Here is a 17,743-nt window from a genome sequence, read left to right as displayed (position 1 = left end):
ATAGAGCCCAACAGCTGCACATAGTCCCAAGCCCGAAGAGGAGAGGCTACTAGGAACTGGTCCACCTGAGCCTGAAGCTTGACAATCCGATTGTCTGGCAGGAACACTCTGCCCACTTGGGTGTCGAATCGAACTCCCAGATACTCCAGGGACTGAGTCGGGCGCAGCTGGCTCTTCTCCCAGTTGATGATCCATCCCAGGGAGCTCAAAAGAGCAACTACCCGGTCCACAGCTTTGCCGCACTCTGCATAAGAGGGGGCTCGGATCAACCAGTCGTCCAGATAAGGATGGACTTGTACTCCTTCCTTTCGCAGGAAGGCCGCTATGACCACCATTACCTTGGAAAAGGTCCGCGGAGCAGTAGCCAACCCGAACGGGAGGGCTCTGAACTGGAAGTGTCGGCCCAGGACTGCAAAACGCAGAAAGCGTTGATGAGGAGGCCAGATGGGAATATGCAGGTACGCTTCCTTGATGTCCAAGGATGCCAGGTACTCCCCTGCCTTCACTGCCGCTATAACAGAGCGGAGAGTCTCCATGCGAAAGTGCCGCACTTTCAAGGCCCGATTGACCCCTTTGAGGTCGAGGATAGGCCGGACCGAACCTCCTTTCTTTGGTACCACAAAGTAAATGGAGTAACGCCCCTTGCCAAGCTGACTTTCTGGCACCGGAACGACCGCACCCAGGCGGATCAGATTGTCCAAAGTCTGCTGCACTGCCACAGCTTTGACCGGAGACTTGCAGGGAGAGAGTACAAACCCGTCTCTTAAGGGTCGGCAGAACTCCAGCTTGTAGCCGTCTCTGATGACTTCCAGCACCCAAGCGTCTGAAGTTATTGTGGTCCACTCGCCCAGAAACGAGGACAGCCGTCCTCCAATCTGCACTGGGGCGTGGACCAATACCCCGTCATTGGGTACGAGACCCTGGGGGAGGACCGGAGGGAGCACCTCCGGGACGGCGGTCTCTGCGAAAGGAATGCTGCTTGGGGGAGAAATTCCTCTTAAAGGAAGTGGGGGCAGAAGCACCCGACCTGCCCGGGCGGTACCGACGGGCTTCCTGAAACCGTCCTCTGGAGGTACCGGGACGAGCACTGGCCCGAGCCCTGACCTCCGGCAACTTCTTGCCCTTAGACGTGCCGAGATCAGTCACGATTTTGTCCAGCTCGACCCCAAAGAGCAGCTTGCCTTTAAAAGGCAATCTAGCCAGGCGGGATTTTGAGGCGTGGTCAGCAGACAAATGTTTCAGCCAAAGCCACCGCCGCGCAGAGACAGTCTGAGCCATGCCTTTAGCTGAGGCTCTCAAGACATCATACAGCAAGTCTGCCAAATAGGCTAAGCCCGATTCCAGGGCTGGCCAATCATTCCTCAAGAAATGATCCGAGGGGGAAGCCCGCTGCACCATAGTCAGGCACGCCCTGGCCACATAGGAGCCGCAAACTGAGGCCTGCAAACTTAAAGCAGCCGCCTCAAAGGACGACCTTAAAGCCGCCTCCAATCTCCTGTCTTGGGCGTCCTTTAGGGCCGTGCCACCTTCCACCGGCAATGCCGTTTTCTTAGTCACCGCAGTGATTAAAGAATCCACGGTAGGCCACAGATAGGCCTCACGTTCACTCACAGCCAAAGGATAGAGGCGGGACATAGCCCTAGCCACTTTAAGGCTCGCTTCTGGGACATCCCATTGAGCCGAAATTAAGGTGTGCATGGCATCATGCACGTGGAAGGTTCTAGGCGGGCGCTTAGTCCCCAGCATAATGGCAGAGCCAACAGGGGCTGAGGGAGAGACGTCCTCCGGAGAGGATATCTTCAAAGTGTCCATGGCCTGTAACAACAGGTTGGGCAAATCCTCCGGGCGAAAAAGCCGCGCTGCAGAGGGGTCATCCGCTCCATCCGAGCGGGGATCCGTCTCCACCAAGGAATCCGCAAAGGACCGTTGGGAGACCTCAGACACGCTGCCCTCATCTACATCGGAGGAGACAAATTCCTCCAAGGCCTGGGAATCAACCCGAGGGCGTTTACCTCTGGGAACCTCAACCTCTTTACCAGAGGAGGGAGCGGGGGCAGCGTTGTGCATGAGGAAGGCCCGATGCAGCAGCAAAACAAACTCGGGGGAGAAACCCCCCAGACTGTGCACCTCCGCAGCCTGGGCAACAGCCCTAGGCGCGCTCTCAACCGGCGCTCGCAATAGCGGGGGAGAGACATGCTGCGCATCCAAAATGGCGTCCGGCGCGAAACTCCGCGAAGGAGCCGCGCGGGAAGAACGGCTCTTAACTTTAGCCGCTTCTGTGCCGTCGCCCAAATTAAGGGCGTTCATGGCATTAATGTCTCCAACCTCAAGGGCGGCCCAAGAAGAAGCCGTCCGAGCCGCGTGGCCGGCCAAGATGGCGGAGGCGAGGAGCGGGGGATGGGCGTTTATGGCGGGAAAAACCGCCACGCCGGAGGAAGGACCGGGACATGCATCGGTCGCGAAACTGTCACCCACCAAGGGCGAATCCGGCTTGAAGACCCCCGCATCCCCTCTAGAAGCGCTCGAGCGACCCGGGGAGCGACCCTTTGCGCCCTCGCCCTCCGACGCCATGAGCCACGAGGAGAAGAATCGGGGAACCCCCGCCCGCTATAAAAAGGTAAAATTACCTGCTGTCCGCTCCGAGTTGTAACGACCTGGTGTCTCAGTGAGTAGCTGCAATAGACGCTTAAATAAACGTCGAAATAAACGCCTTTAAGGCCGTTCAAAATTTTTTTTTTTTTTTTTTTTTAACGGAGCCAGCGGGAGGGGGGAGAAAAGGAGGGACCTGGCACCACCAGGTTTGCACTTGCTCAAAAGAGCCCTCAACCCCAGGCACTCAACAAAACCTAAAAATTAGGCTTGGAGGCCTAGCCAGAGCTGCTGCTGTGTGTGACCACCACCTGCTGAGATAGAGAACATACTGAGGAGTTTCCGGCAGCACATGACCACATATAGGGAGGCAAAAGTTTGCTCTCTATCTCCACCTGCTGGTAGATGGACACAACCCACCAGTCTATGGATTGATCAGCTTGATGATATGGAAATGACCAATTTAACTGTTATTTTAAAGACTACTGAAGAGCGGCTGAGGCATCAAAATTTGATCTTAAATTTAGAGAAACTGTGAATCATGAGGATTTCTGGAAAAGATAAGTCATTACTGTTCTATCCCATGTTAGGTGGTAGTCTACTTCAGCTATTTGATAAGGTTATTAACTTGAAAGTGAAATTTAATTGGATGAGTTGTGCAATCATATGTTAGTCAGCACCCCGTGGTCCAGCAACTGAAGTAATTCTTTGCTTTAGCTATTCTATTTTATTCTAACATTTGTAGTCTGCCCATTCCTAATTGGCTCAAGGTGGATAACAATATTGAGAACAACAAATATTGTCGTAATTACAATACAGTATTAACTACAATATGATGATATAAAATAAAAAGATGAGGTGCCTTTTTTTAACAGAATAATTCCTTACCTACTCCAAAGATGCCAAGTTCACTTTATTTGATTAACAATAAAAAGTGATCTACTATGTCGAAAGCTGCCAATATGTCAAACATCAGTTGATGTCCCCCACTCAGATTTTTGGCTTTGGACACCATGAGAAGGAGAAAAGTATCCGTGCTGTGTGTCTAAATCCAAACTGAATTGGGTGTAAACAATTAAAAGTATCAAGATAAACTGATAATTGAGAGGACACCAAAGTCTCCAAATGTTTTGTGAACCAAGGTATTCTAGAAATAGGTTTAAAATTGGATGAGAAAGTCAAATCTGTTTCTTCAGACTTTGGAATAAGGGTCAGGACAATATTACCCAAAGAGACCCTCTTCGAAAATCTTGTAAACACAAAGGTGCTCATTTTTATAACATAAGAACATAAGTGTTGCCATACTGGGACAGCCCAAAGGTCAATCAAGCCTGGTATCCTGTTTCCAACAGTGGCCAATACAGGTCACAAGTACCTGGCAAGATCCCAAAGCAGTACAATACATTTTATGCTGCTTATCCTAGAAATAAGCAATGAATTTGCCCAAGTCCATCCCAAAAATGACTGACGGACTTTTCGTTTAGGAAATTATCCAAATCTTTTTTAAACAGTGCTGAGCTAACTGTTTTTACCACATTCTCTGGCAATGAATTCCAGAGTTTAATTACATGTCGAGTGAAGAAATATTTTCTCTGGTTTGTTTTAAATTTACTACTTAATAGCTTCATTGTGTCCTCCTAGGCCCAGATGCATCAACCAAACGTAAAAAAAGCAAAATCGTTAAAGCCATTACCGAATTCAAAAAAACGACCAATGCTCCAAAAAAACAAGTTGCACAAGTTCGGTGCGGTATTGTAAAGAACGATGCACTAATCCCCGTCGGTAATTGGCTCGTAAAGCATGCGCAGAGCAGCCAAGCGTTATGCTGGCTGCTCTGCGCATGCCAGAAACGTAAAAGAAAAAAAAGAAAACACAAACACGTGGCTCCCCACTTTCCCCTGCATGTCTCCACAAACATTAAAGGATCGGGAGGGGGCAAAGGCGCTCATCAGCAGCGTCCTGTATGGACGGCCTTGCCTTGCTCCCCCCCCCCCCCCCGAAGTCCCCGCTGCTCCGTTTGTGAAATAAAAGCTGTTAAAAATGAAACCTTTGCAGTTGCTGGGCTCCCCCTCCCTTCCTGTCTCTCTCTTCTTCAGTCGGTAATGCTCCGCCTCCTGCCCTCCTCCACCTCCGTGCCCCCCCCCCCCCGAGTTCATCCCCGCCGCTCCCCCCCTCCACCGGACCCCCCCTCCACCATAATGGCCAGTGCAGCGCCTCTCACCTATGTTTGAAGGCGCTGCACAGGATAGATCAGCTGTTCTTGATCTCTTCTGTCTCCTCCGATGTCTCCTTCTTCTTCCTGTGCCCGCCCTCCTCTGACGTCAGGACGCTGCTGATGAGTGCCTTTGCCCCCTCCCGATCCTTTTTTAATTTAGTTTCGTTTTTTATTTTAGGCACAGGGAAGCAGGGAGCCACTTTTCTTTTTAAACATGCCAGCAATTTGGTTTTTCATCGTGCAGGGGGCAGCGGGGAGATGACAGCTCAGGCTTTAACGACAGGTCTGAGCTGACGTTAAATTTCTGGCGGTAAGTGAATCGTTGCTATCGTCGGTATGGTTAGTGCATTCCGAATTGTCTACTTTTCAATGGTAGTTTCTCATTTGCATTCCAGTTTCGTTAGCTGCTAGCTTCCTCGGAAAATGGCCTTTGATGCATGCTACGTTTGAAAATTTCTTCATTAAGGGTCATTAAAAGGGTCATTCAGGTTTAGTGCATCTGGGCCCTAGTGCTAGCATTTTTGGAAAGAGTAAACGAGTGATTCATGTCTACTCATTCCACTCAGTATTTTATAGACGTTTATCCAATGGCATACCTAGGGTAGTTGACACCCGGGGCCAGTCATTTTTTAACACCCCCCCTCCAAAATCTAGTACTAGGCATGCCGAGAATACAAAACACTCAGGACCTATAGAGCAATTCTAGCATACCATAAGCAGTAATTTCTACAAGTCACACAAGGAAAAGGAAAGCATCTTAAACACTACAGTGAGCACTAGAACATCAATTCACGTACTGTAAAACGAAACCAGGCAGAATAACACAGATTGTCCATCTTGCACAGTCAATGCCAACCGAAAGCCATGTCTTTTTCACAAACACAGATACACCCTAATCCACTATAGAATAAGCAATAATAAACTTTCTATTTAGACAAAAATTAAACTGAACCCCCAAGATGCCAGACTCTGCATAAAATGCAACACCACAGAAACAGAAAATGTCCCCTAGTACTGTGCAAAACATAAAGACAGCAGATGTAAATTTGAAAAAACTAACAAGTACCAATCACCACTTTACAAATTAACAAATAGAAATAAAACAAATATAGAAAATAAAATAATACCATTTTATTGGACTAATACAGTTAGCTTTCAGAGGCCAAAACATCCTTCCTCAGGTCAATACAGTATAGTGCTGTTACAATATCCTATCCGGACCTGAGGAAGGGGGTTTTGTTCTCCGAAAGTTAGCCAAAATGTATTATTTATTTATTTTTATTTATTTGCATTTGTATCCCACATTTTCCCACCTATTTGCGGGCTCATTGTGGCTTACAATACATTGTGAATGATGGAAGTGCAATTGGTTGCAGTACAATTCTGAGTTACATTGTGAAGAGTTATAGAAAACAAATTAAATACAGGGTATCATTTGGGATGGAACAGCGGAGTATATGGGAGTACAGTTGGTTGCAGTGCGCTTATAAGTTACATTAAGAAGAATTGTAAAAGACAGAGTAAGTTCGGGGTATCATTCGGGAATAGAACAGCGGAATATAACAGTGGCGAGTTGAAAATTAGTCCAATAAAAAGATTACCTTGTTTACATGTTCTATTATAAACATTAACACAGCTACAATGCTACTTTATCCTAAAGCAAAAAAAAAATAAAAATATATATTTTATTTATAGTTTGATGTCTCTGGTTTCTGCTTTTCTCATCTTCTTTTCACTGTCTTCCTTCCATCCAGCATCTGTCTTTCTTCTCTCTCTGCCATCCAGTGTCTGCCCTCTCTGCTGTCCCCTCCATCCAATGTCTGCCCTCTCTCCCTGCCTCTTCCATCTACATCTGCCCTCTATCTCTGCCCCTTCCATCCACCATCTGCCCGTCTGCCCTTTCTATCGCTTCCATCCACTGTCTGCCCTTTCTCTCTGTCTGCTCAATCCACCATTTGCCCTCCCTCTCCCATCCATCTAGGGTCTGCCCTCCCTCTCACTCCCTCTTCCATCCAGGATCTGTCCCCTCTCTGCCCCTTTTTTTCAGCCCCCAGTTCCAGCCCCACTATCCCACCAGTCCCCAGTTTCAGCCCCAGTCCTTTTCTCCCACCAGTCCCGAGCTTTAGCCCCCAGCCACTTCTCCCTGTCCCCTTTTTAGCCCCCAGTTTCAACCCCAGCCCTTTTCTGTCACCAGTCCTGAGCTTCAGCCCCAGCCACTTCTCCCTGTCTCCTTTTCAGCCCCCAGTCCCCACAATTTCAGCCCCTGCCGCCTTTCAGCCCCCAGTCCCAGTACTAGCCCCCTTATCCCACCTACCCTCCTTCAGCCCCCAGTTTCAGCCCCCTTCATCCACATGCCTTGCCCCCCTTTTCAGCCCGACCCATTCTCCCACCTGACCCAGGCATGCCCCATTTTCCGTCATGACCCCTTCTCAAAACCCGTTCCAGCCCCTTTCTCCCATTTGAGAGCCCCCTCCTCCCATCTGAGAACCCCCACCCCACCCCATCTCCCATCTGAGAACCCCTCCCCTCCCCAGTCCCCTTCTCCCATCTGAGAATCCCCTCCCCACCCCAGTCCTTCTCCCATCTGAGAACCCCCAGAACACCCCTCTCCTCTCCCATCTGAGAACCTCCTCCCCACCCCAGTCCCCTTCTCCCATCTGGAAACCACCTCCCCACTCCAATCACCTTCTCCCATCTGAAAACCCCCTCCCCATCTAAGAACCCTCACAACACCCCTCTCCCATCTGAGAACCCCCTCCCTACCCCAGTCCCCTTCTCCCATATAAACCCCCCCTCCCCTCCCCATGTGAGAACCCCCACAACACCCCTCTCCCATCTGAGAACCCCCTCCCCACTCAGTCCCCTTCTCCCATAAGAAAACCCCCTCCCCTCCCCATGTGAGAACCCCCACAATACCCCTCTCCCATCTGAGAACCCCCTCCCCACTCAGTCCCCTTCTCCCATATGAAACCCCCCTCCCCATGTGAGAACCCCCACAATACCCCTCTCCCATCTGAGGACCCCCCCTCCCCACCCCGACCTGACTCTCCTGCTCCCACCCTACCTTAAAAATTTTTTTTTTGAAGCGTTGTTGCAGGCAGCGCCTCGCGTCTGCCCTGCTGGTAAAAGAAGTAAATCTCTTCGCTTCAAAGTTCGTCGTTGTCGGGCCTCACTATGCCCCGCCCTCCTCTGAGGTAACTTCCTATTTCCGCGAAGGCGGGGCATAGTGAGGCCCGATGACGACGAACTTCGAAGCGAAGAGATTTACTTCTGTTACCAGCAGGGCAGACGCGAGGCGCTGCCTGCAACGACGCTTCAAAAATTTTTTTAAAGGTAGGGTGGGAGCAGTGGGAGTGAAGCGGATCACCCCCCCCCCACCCACTGAAACCCGGGGCGGACCGCCCCCACTGCCCTCCCCCCCTTGGTACGCCACTGCCTTTATCATATCTCCCCTCAGCCATTTCTCCTCCCAGCAGAAGAGCCCTAGCCAGTTTAGCCTTTCCTTGTCATCAGCAAATGTAATTACCTCACTAGTTAATCCCATCTCTACGTTAGTTATCAATATGCTAAAAAGCAGTGGTCCCAGCACAGACCCTTGGGGAACTCCACTATCTTCCCTTCTCCATTCAGAATACTGACCATTTAACCCTACTCTCTGTTTTCTTTCTTTTAACCAGTTTTTAATCTAGTTTAGGAAATTAGTTCCTACCCTATGACTTTCTAATTTCTTCAGGAGTCTTTCAAGAGGTACTTTGTTAAATGCCATTTGAAAATCCAAGTACACAATATCAATTGGCTCACCTTTATCCACAAGTTTGTTCACCCCTTCAAAGAAGTGTAGTAGATTGGTGAGGCAAGATTTCCCTTGACTATATCACTGTTGGCTTTGTTTCATTAATCCATGCTTATGTATAATCTTTGTAATTTTGTTCTTAATAATAGTCTCTACCATTTTGCTTGGCACCAATGTCAGACTCACCGGTCTATAATTTGCTGGATCACTTCTGGAATCCTTTTTAAAAATTGGCATTACATTGGCCATCCTCCAATCTTCCGGTACTATGCTTGATTTTAAAGATAAATTATATATTACTAACAATAGTTCAGCAAGTTAGTTTTTTAATTCTATTAGTACTATGGGATGTGTACTATCCGCTCCAGGTGATTTGGTAGTCTTCAATTTGTCAAATTGCCCCATTACATTTTCCAGGTATACAGAGATTTGTTTCAGTTTCTGTGACTCCTGAGCATTAAATAACATTTCTGGCACTGGTATCTCTCCCACATCTTCCTTGGTAAGGACAGAAGCAAAGATTTCATTTAATCTCGCCTTGTCTTCCCTGAGTGCCCATTTTATCCCCCTGTCATCTAGCGGTCCAACTGATTCTTTTACCAGCTTCTTGCTTCTAATATACTTAAAAAATTTGCATTATATGTTTTTGCCTCCAACGCAATCTTCTTTCCAAAGTCTCCCTTTGCCTTCCTTATGGTACATATCTGGTCTGGGCTTCCGGATATATATATTTTTTAATAGCATCCACACCTAATGTACATTTTTTAACTTTGCAGCTGCTCCTCTAAGGTTTCTTTCTTTTTTTTTTTAGCATTCTCCTCATTTTATCATAGTCTCCTTTTTGAAGAATATGCACATCTCAAACAGCCAAAATGAATATCTATGTGCTTGAAACATCCAAATCGTGATTTTGCAAAGGCAGTATTGGGACATTCAACACTGCAGTACAACCAAATAGCAAGGGGGAATGTTTTGGGTGAGACCAGGGAGAGCTTGAAATCTGGATGGTCCAACAGCAATTACTGAAGGGTAAGAAACATCCATGTCTAAAAAGAAGGATGTCCTTATTTAGACCTGTTTCAGGAACAGGTTACAAAGTGCTCTGACTGAGCAGCTATCCACTGGAAGGATTAAGGTATGACACCTCCTTAATCCCCCAGTGGTTATTGTCCCTCTCCCTCTCCCTTGAAAGTAAGACTGGAAGTAGATATCAGGCTCTATGCGAGATTCAGGTATTATGGTATTATTAACAGAACAGGAAGTAGATCTGAGAAGTAGCCTAGTGGTCAGTGCAGTGGACTGTAAACCAAAGGACCCAGGCTCAAATCCCACTCCAGCTTTTTTTTTAATTGTAGCCTTCCAGAAACCGAAAAATACCTACTGTACCTAAATATATAAGATACTTGCTAGTCTGAAGGCTATTGAAGTGGTTTACATTCAGGTACTGTAGGTATTCTTCCATTCCTGGAGGGCTCACAATTTCAAAAAAAGAACAAAGAGTTAAACCTGGGTCCCTTGGTTTACAGTCAACTGTACTAACCACTAGGCTAACCCTCTACTCTGCATGGATGTCTGTGTTGCCATTTTCTAAGAATACTGCTATACAGAAATCCATATTCCTTGTTCTACCATATTCAAAATTTGGACGTTTCTGTTTCTCTAATGGATGTTCATGCTGAATATTTCTAGCATATGGAACTCCATCTCATGTATTTTCAAACAGGCTGTATATCATTTGAAAATACATGTGAGATGGACATCCTTTTGGGATGTTTTGACTTTTGAAAATGCCCCTCCACGTACTATCCAATCAATAATCTCTTGAGGTAATTCATTCAGTAAGAATAATGGGCAAATTTTCAAGAACAATATACATTTTGCCCAAAACAGAAGAAGCTATACATGTTCTGTCAGCTGATATATCTCATAGTGAGTCCTCTTTCATAAACTTAAGAGATTTGAAGGGGATATAGGGTCATTTTTAACAGAGACTGTCTTGTCTTCTTAACTTTGTCTATAAAATAATAAACCAAATAATTGGCTCAGACAGAATCGGATAGCAACACAAACAGCAATAACTGCTTAAATAATACCTAGTAGCCAGTACCACAAGACTACTGCTAGAGGATATGGCAGCCATTTTGAACCAGGAGATGGCAAGGGCAGGAGCGAATGTGGATTACTCCTGCCCAAGCTACCCATTGGATCACCAGGGGCACAGGGTAGCCTTGGGGGAGCCTATTGGGGGGTCCTGATAGAGGCTATTCAAGAATAGGCTGGGGTTTGGGAAGGAGGCTCAGATAATGTGTGTGTGTGTGTGTGTATGTTTGGGAATTTGGGGGGGGGGGGGATATCTTGTGGGGATTGTGCAGGAGGATGTTTAGGAGACAGATCATGTAACTTTTAGGCTGATATTCAGCCTGCTACCTTTTTAGCTAACCAGGCATCAGGCTGAATATCACACCTGGCCTCCTATAATCTGGATGTGCCCAGAGCCTGCTCAGAGACCACATATTCAGTGCCGGTACCCGCATAGGTGTCAGCACTGAATATTGGGGCATCATTCAGCTTTCCTTTCAGAACGTGCTGTATGTTCAGTATCATATTAATGAGAACGAGGAATTTTAATATTGTAGGGATGGAATAATAATCTCACTGACTCCTCACTGGTATAATTTGGGTCTAAACTGTCCTCCTTGGTAATAAGCCACATAATCTCACAAACCCCACGTTTACTTTACCCACTAATACCAGACTTTTTTGTGTTTTTTTTCTTTCCCTTCTCAATCCTCATTCTCTCTTTCTCCCTTTTCCCTTTTGTTAACCTTCCTTTGCCCCTTTCCTTCCCATTTCTTTCTCTCTCCCTCTCCCCTTCCTCCCCTTTCTTCTCTCCCTCCCTCTTCTTTTCTATCCCTTCCCCCACTTCCTCCTTCTTTTCTTTTCCCCATTTTTAAACTTTATTCTTGTTTCCCCCCCTGCTTTTAATGAATAGTTAATGTGTAGATCTATTGGGTAAATGGTTTTGTATTATGTTTTTATTTATGATATTTGTTCTTTAAGTCTTTTTCAAGAACCAAGTGTTTGATATTGATGACTATGTTTGAATTATATCTGAGTGTTTGCTTTTTATAAGCTTTTATTAAAGGGCATTCTGCCTTAATGTGTGGTTAGCATGCCAAAAACAGGCCACTGCAACACATGTTGTTAGCATGTGCACTACCTCACGTAAGGTATTTTATTTTACTATTTTTTGAGGGTGTGTCATGGGTAGAGAATGGATGAGGAAGCATTAACCAGCTACTGCATTCACATTAACTTTTGGATTAGGTAAAAAAAAATGTTAATCCTTCACCCACGCCAATCTGACTTCCGCCCATGACACAGTATTATTGCTGCTCTTCTCAATGATCTCTATATTACTATAGATAAGGGTCATATCACTTTGATTGTCTCCCTTGACATTTCCATAGGTTTTGATCTGGTAGATCACTCTCTTCTACTAGCTCACCTTTTTGACATAGGAATCATTGCCACAATTGGTTCTCTTCTTTTCTATTTAGCCATTCATTTGTTGAACATTCTAATTCTTTAATTTTCTCTGCCTATCCTCTTTCATGTGGAGTTCCCCAGGGATCAGTTCAGTCCCTTTTACTTTCCAATATTTTCATTAGTCCACTAGCAACCCTATTTCAACCATTTAACATCAAATTATTCATATACGCAGATGATATACTGATAATTTTTATGGTCTCTCCACTTAATATTGATTTTCAACCACTTCAAGGGTGTCTTACTGCACTGGCTGGTTAGCTAGTGAAGAACAAATTGAAATTAAATCCTGAAAAAATGACAGCTTGTTGAGTTTCTGGTTCACTATCTCAGCCAGATATATCTCTGATCCTCTTTGATCTTCCAATTCCTCCAGTCTCTTCCTTTCGTTACTTAGATGTGAGGTTTGACGCTCAATTGTCCGTCACTAAACACATTTCTGAGGTTACCAGTCCATTCTACTCTTGATTTCCAGTAATTACATACTGCTGTACATGCTTTCATTACTTCCAGGTTGGACTATGTAAAATAATCTATGCTGGTCTTCCCTCTGTACAAATTAAACAACTTCAAACCTTACAGAACTGTGTGGTGCACTTCATTTGTAAGGCCAAAAGGTACAGTCAGTTGTCACCATTACTTTCTCACCTACATTAGCTTCCTGTCAAATATCATATTGTTTTTAAGATTCTCATACTTCTTCATAACATTTATCACTCAGGTGACCCTGCTTATTTGTCAGCATTAGTTATCCCCTGTACACCACAACGCAATCTCTGGTTTTTGGATGCTAATCAACTTACACTTCCTAACTTTAAGCTGATTCTGAGTCTACACGTCTGTCTGTATTATCTTATCTAAGCTCTGGAATAATTTTCCAGGTAATATACGAAGTGAAGAATCATTCTCTAAATTTAAAACCCTCCTAAAACATATTATTATCAGCAGGCATTTAGTCAAGGTTTACAACAGCTCTGAGTCGAAACCTGGTATACGATTGTTGTATTAGGTCTCTTGAATGATTGATTGTATTCTGTCCTATACCTGATGGCATTCCTTTTTTTGCTCTGTAATTTTGTTTTTAATTTTAATATACACTGCTTAGGTCCTGTTGTATTAGAATTTGTGGTATCTCAAGTGGAGGAGTGGCCTAGTGGTTAGGGTGGTGGACTTTGGATCCTGGGGAACTGAGGAACTGAGTTTGATTCCCACTTCAGGCACAGGCAGCTCCTTGTGACTCTGGGCAAGTCACTTAACCCTCCATTGCCCCATGTAAGCCACATTGAGCCTGCCATGAGTGGGAAAGCACGGGGTACAAATGTAACAATAAAATAAATAAATACATTAGTGTGTGTTAACTGGTTAATGCGGAGTTAACACGGGATCACTCAGCCCCTCCTTGTAGTGTGTGTTTTACATGGACAGCAGAATGAAAGTCCTCACAAATACGTGACATCACTAGTGGAGCCAGGACACGTTTAAAAAAACAAAACAAAACCTCCATGATCATCCTGTATCTGACGCATATAAATACTCTGGTGAAGTCTGATTGCTGGCCTATCAAGCTGCCCAGGCCTCAGAGAGGGTATTCCTTGACTGTTGGTATCTAGACTTTGATTTTAATTAATGTCTTGGAGATACTACCTCTTCTGATGCACTCAATATGAACATCATAACAGCAGACATCAACTCCATGGACCTTTGAGGTCCTGACATTAATGACTAAATTCCAAGCAAAGCATCAGCCTCAAAGACTGGCATAACTTCTACCTGCTGTGATATCCATGGTACCAATGCCAGAATATTGATTTGAGCCTGGTAGGCAAGATGTCATCTTATTTAAGTCCTTCTCTAAGACTGCTGATGCCAAGACCAGGGTGGGTGGGGGATCAGTAAGAGAGGCCAAATTTTCCTGGGTCACCTGAGGTGTATAGTGGCCTGATCCTCAATCATTGAAATTTACCTTGCGCTCTTTGGCATCAAGAAAGTTGAGCATTTTTCTGTCCAGGGGTGCTTTATCTTGCTGTTCCAGGCATTGTATTCCAATAAGGTTAATTACTGAGTATTTGCCATTGTCAGATTCTTGACATCAGAAGCCTTTGTTACTGGTGTTGAATAGATGGAGTCCTTAATTTTTTAAGGTTAGTATTGGTCAATATCCAATCCTGAAAGGGTTCTATCAAACACTCAGCATTGAGAGAGACCAATCTTTTCTACACTGAGGAATCCTTTGCATCCAGAGCAGCTCAACAGTCTTTTGTATCCAACGACCAATGAACATGAATCAAACTTTAGCAAACTGAAGAGCCTTTCCTTCTGCTTTTCATAGCCAAAAAGACCTCTTTCTGTCATTTGAAGGTATAAATGACAGAAGTTTTGTGATCTGGATCCAAGTTCTTCAAGCACCAGTTGTGAGCATCCACTCTGGAGATGGACTTACTGCACAGCCTTTACTTCTTAATGCAACTGAAGGCTTGCTTCTGTTCCACGTCGCTGCATAACAGCAGATGCAAAATCAAATTACTCGAACTTGTGGAAAAAAGCCACCAAGGACATAAGGAAAAAAAAAATGTAAACAGACACCCAGCAGTCAAGAAAAACCCACATTAAGACACATAACTACTAGACATGTCCAGAGTCAGACTTCTGAACAACAGTATTTATCTAAGTCAGACTCAGAATTATCTTAGGGTTATTTTCTACATTTGGCCTCCATCTGTGACATAACCCATTTGTGAAGATATTCCAGAGTATTTACTCTCGGAGGAAACAAAATTATGCATAACTGTAATTGGTGATCTTCCTTGACAGCAGAATGGAAGTCCACAAGCATCACTAAAAGAACTGAGGTAGTACCTTGCAATAATACAGCGTGGGAACTCATGCATGAGGACGCTAAATGTTTTACTTTCTAGAAAGATTAGAGGAAGAGCTTTTCCCCTAGTGCTTATCTGTTTTGTTCCTGATCAGGTTACATTTCTTCATTGATGGCAGGATATAAGATATTTTGCTGTGATAGCTGTTGTTTCTTTTGTTTCCCCCATGATTATAAAGTTTTTCTTGCTCATTCTTGTGGGAAGTCTTTGATTTTCTCTCTCAGCTTTTGGGAATCTGTATTTTGTATAGCACAGGAGGAAAATGTATTCCTGTTTCTTTCTTTCTTTTTGTTTTCCTGACTTCTTGAGATTTTAGTTCAGTTTTTGTCTGTATCTTACTATTTATAGTCTGTGGTCACTTAGGCTCCTGTTTACAAAGCTGCGTTAGCAGCTGGCTGTGCAGTACTGCAGCCCGTTCATTTTGAATGGGCTGTGTTGGCAATGCTGCGCGGCTTTGTAAATAGGGGGGTTATTTTGTCTGTATCTTACTATTTCTAGTCTGTGATCACTTATTTATGTAATTCGTGAGGTTCTGTCTCTGCTTTGCATATATGGCCAAGGTTGGGTATTCTGCTAATGTGTACTCTTTATGTACTGATCTGTAGTAGTTCAGCTTGTTCTGTTTTCTAATCTGTGCCTCCCAATCGGAGGTGTATTAGCGTTCTAAGGCATGTTGTAGTGTTGAAGAAATAGAAGGTTTGAAGTCATAGCATCTACTTTTATGTAGACATTCCCAGGGGTGGAAAAGAGGCAGAATAGGAATAGAATCAGCATTTATACATGTAACTATTTGTCATTCCTGAAAGCCTTCCTTTTCAATAAGTCCTTATATTAAGATGTTTAATACAACTGTTAAATTAGAAATGCTAATTCTCTACATTGTCTAGAAATCTTGTTTTTTTTTCTTCATGACTTTTGTGTATCTCTTAAAATTTCAGTGTATCAAATGATTATTGATTGTTAGCCACATTGAACTGGATATATAAATTTGGATAATGTGGGATATAAGTATCAATCAATCAATCAATCAATCAATCAATCAATAAATAAATAATATTTAGCCCTTAGTGGTAAGCAACTTGTAAGGTGCTCCCAGCCACCAGTGAACTAACCTGGGAAATTCAATGCCAGGGCATGTGTGACTCCCAGCGTTAAAAATTCAGGTATGTGCACTGACCTGAAAGTTAGCCAGGCACTGGCCAATATTCAGTCCTAACTTTGGGGTCCTTTAACCAAGCTGTGGGGAAAAGGGCCCTGCACTAGTGGCGGGGGCTGTTTTTCCCATGTGCTAGGGCCGTTTTTTCCGCAGCTGGTAAAAGCAAAAAAAAAAAAAAATGGCCACGCAGTGAGATAACTCTTACTGTGTGGCCATGCGGCAGGGATCCCTTACCGAAACACACTGAGGTGGCAATAAGGTGGCAATAAGGTGGCTAACCTGGCACCATGCAAGCCATTTCCGGGGGTTTCTTTTTCCCCTGGATGTGGCATGTGCTCGAGGAAGGACTACTGCCAGCGGCTGCGTTGGGCCAGCGGTAGTCCCAGAAGAGCGAGCAGTAAGGCTCTGTAAAAGGGCCCCTAAATGCACTTGCTTAGCTGGTTAGCAGACTGAATATCACCACTAACCGGTTAAGTGCTAGCTCCATCAAAGCTCTGTGCCTGGACCGCTCTTAATCTAACTGGTTAGATTTTCCCCCCCAAACCCACCTCCCCGCTCCCCCCGTTTTCTATTTCTGTTGATGGCTCTCTCATTCTCCCTGTCTCCTCAGCTCGAAACCTTGGGGTCATCTTTGACTCTTCTCTCTCCTTCTCTGCTCATATCCAGCAGACCGCCAAGACCTGTCGTTTCTTTCTTTACAACATCCGTAAAATCCGCCCCTTTCTTTCCGAGCACTCTACCAAAACCCTCATCCACACCCTTGTCACCTCTCGTTTAGACTACTGCAATCTGCTTCTTGCTGGCCTCCCACTTAGTCACCTCTCCCCTCTCCAGTCGGTTCAAAACTCTGCTGCCCGTCTCATCTTCCGCCAGGGTCGCTTTACTCATACTACCCCTCTCCTCAAGACCCTTCACTGGCTCCCTATCCGTTTTCGCATCCTGTTCAAACTTCTTCTACTAACCTATAAATGTATTCACTCTGCTGCTCCCCAGTATCTCTCCACACTCGTCCTTCCCTACACCCCTTCCCGTGCACTCCGCTCCATGGATAAATCCTTCTTATCTGTTCCCTTCTCCACTACTGCCAACTCCAGACTTCGCGCCTTCTGTCTCGCTGCACCCTACGCCTGGAATAAACTTCCTGAGCCCCTACGTCTTGCCCCATCCTTGGCCACCTTTAAATCTAGACTGAAAGCCCACCTCTTTAACATTGCTTTTGACTAGTAACCACTCGCCTCCACCTACCCTCCTCTCTTCCTTCCCGTTCACATTAATTTAATTGATTTGATTTGCTTACTTTATTTATTTTTTGTCTATTAGATTGTAAGCTCTTTGAGCAGGGACTGTCTTTCTTCTATGTTTGTGCAGCGCTGCGTATGCCTTGTAGCGCTATAGAAATGCTAAATAGTAGTAGTAGTAGTAGTAGTAGGAATGGCTGGTTAGCAGAAATATTCAGTGGCACTACCCCATAGGCATCCTATTATAAAATTATCCTTCACAACACTTCTGCCTTCTGGTCTTTGAAATTCTCTTCAAATTTTGGGTGCTTATTTTTAGGAAGTTAC

The 17,743-nt window shown here is 45.0% G+C and overlaps 1 protein-coding gene across 1 annotated transcript in view; it reads right to left on the bottom strand.

Moving 5' to 3' along the window:
• ADGB (androglobin) overlaps positions 1-17,743 on the bottom strand; it is a 738,031-nt gene that overhangs the window by 242,410 nt on the left and 477,878 nt on the right. The gene's annotated exons all lie outside the window — the stretch shown is intronic.

This window comes from Microcaecilia unicolor, chromosome 3 (assembly GCF_901765095.1).
Source record: "Microcaecilia unicolor chromosome 3, aMicUni1.1, whole genome shotgun sequence".
Taxonomy (NCBI): domain Eukaryota; kingdom Metazoa; phylum Chordata; class Amphibia; order Gymnophiona; family Siphonopidae; genus Microcaecilia; species Microcaecilia unicolor.
This window is presented reverse-complemented; position numbering and strand designations above follow the sequence as displayed.